Below are 2,383 nucleotides of genomic sequence, written 5' to 3' on the forward strand. Positions count from 1 at the left end.
AAGATGTTCCTGAAATCGATGGTCAGACCAAGCCATCTTATTTATTTTGTTCTTATCTTCCTAGCCAAAGGTGAATTTTATTTGACTCAGATGGCATTTTGAGTACTTGCTTCTAAGGGTAACTTATTCCAGATAAAAGATATGCCTTGGTGCTACAGTTTGACTCAGGGACACCTTGGATCAAGTTAAAGTGATAACCCCAATCTTGTACTAATCTGGCCTCTTGTACAAATCTGGTATCTCTTCAACGCCTTATTGATTCTCTTCTCTCTAGCCATGAGAAGAAAAAAAGGTTTCATTACACAGTCATTAATTCTCAAGGCCACTTATCATTTGGGAACAAAATAGTGCTGACTCATGATCCTCAGTTCTCTTTCCTCTCAATGAGAGAGGGTTTAGCTTGCACAAGGCTCCTTTGGTGATTGTGGTTGAAAAGAAATTTAAGACGTGCTAAGGCATGAAGCTGTTGGATGTTCAGGAGTGGATAGAACTCATTGCCAGATTGAGATTCCTGAAATTTATAATCTGAACTATTGGATATTCCATAAATTATACATTCCTTGTCATGTTTAAAAACGATTTCCTTGGAGATGCTACAGTAGGACGAAAATACTGTGAAGTATTATGGTACATGCATGCAGCAAATCCAACTTTTACCTCCAGGTTGAAACTATGCTGTTTGGCAGATGTGCATTGGAAACTGCTGCTGTTGGTTTTAGTCTCACACTGGCGCATTAAAATATACATGTACTGTATTTAACATAATTGTATTAATATTCTACAATAAGTACTGTTACAAGAATATTACAAGAATCCTGATATTGAAAGATAGGTTAACAGAAGATACATGCATTGGATAGAGCTTCATACTGCTTTTGATTTTACAATCAATTAAATTAGTTGGAGAATACGCCACTCAGTATCTGATTTTTCAATCTTTGTAGTGAAGCAAGAGTGATAAATATAATACAAGGTTACATTAAATAAAGCATTGTGCAACATTTCAGATGTGAATAAAGTGGAACAGGGCTAAATGTTGCAATGACATATGGAACTTGGCACATCAGGAAAAGTGCTGTAGTTGCCGAATGATGTTGTAAACCATGTAGAATGAACTTGGACATGAGTATAGATGCAAAACAGTCACTATTCCATCTGCAACCCATTCTATGATACAGTTATATGCATTTCTCTTTAAGTCAACAGAATGAATTTTGGGTGAAGTGAATATCTGATGATTGATAGAATACTGTCTGTTTTTGGCTCCTGCCCATTTACCAGTTACAACCCTTCGGATTTTCTTAGAACCGTTAATTGTTTTGCTTTAAAGCTGCTGCTGCTGCTGCTGAGAACAATTGAAAATAAAATTGGGTTGGTCTGGATTGCTTGAAAAATCAGCTTCCCTTATGCTGAAATTGATTCCAGTGTCCTAGATTTTGAATGTACCCACACCATTTTTTCTTCTCCATTTCTTAAAAAGTGATTCCTGGTTGATTGTGAAAAAGTAGATAGAATAAACATGGCATAGTGCATTGTAGGGATGAGTAAAAATTTGGTAATGATTGTAATTCTGCAGGGACTGTCTTTAGTGCATTGGATAATATTTTCATGCAAAGTATTGCACTAAAAATAGTGCCCATTAGAACTCTGGTCCTGCAAATTTGGCATATGGCTTAAAGGGAAATTAAAGGTTTCACAGATAAATGCACAGAACGCTACTTCAGAAGGCTAATTCCTGACATTAATTCATATTTTTGAAGACCTGCTGATTACTGTTAGATCTTACGTGGCATAGTCCTTGGCACATAGGTCACAGTGAATTCTCCTCAAAGCACCTTAGTGATCTGCAGCTAATGTGATTGTGTACAAAAATGTGATGTCCATGGCAAATTTTATATATTATCAATTTTTCACTTCTGTTTGGGTACCTTCAAGATCACTCAGCAATTTCTTGAGAGAGGCAGTGCATCTAATCTGCTCCTGAACTTCTGTCAGTGCATCACCCCACACTATTCACTAGCAAGGGGACCTGAGAAAAACGTTATTTCTAAGCTGCCTGTGGTGAATGAACTGTTAGAACACTTTGATTCTCTTCCTCTCCTCCCCTCTACAGTATAGCAGAGGTTGGAGTCTTGCCCAATGCAACATTGTGAGCAAAAAAACAATACTGAAAGACAAAGCAATGTAGATCTGCATAATTCTTTACCATTTTCTCTTTTTCAAAATTTGCGAGCTACTAATTCTTGTGCCCATGAAGAATCGTGGGAAGGAGCCTCTTCTTCCTGCTGCTCTCACTGGTGACAGCTGGGATTGTTCAACCGTCAGCGTCAGACATAAAAATAACATTATTAAAAAGCCTTTAGAGCTGAGCAACACAGTTTCA

Source organism: Pristis pectinata, chromosome 33 (genome assembly GCF_009764475.1).
Source record: "Pristis pectinata isolate sPriPec2 chromosome 33, sPriPec2.1.pri, whole genome shotgun sequence".
Taxonomy (NCBI): Eukaryota; Metazoa; Chordata; class Chondrichthyes; order Rhinopristiformes; family Pristidae; genus Pristis; species Pristis pectinata.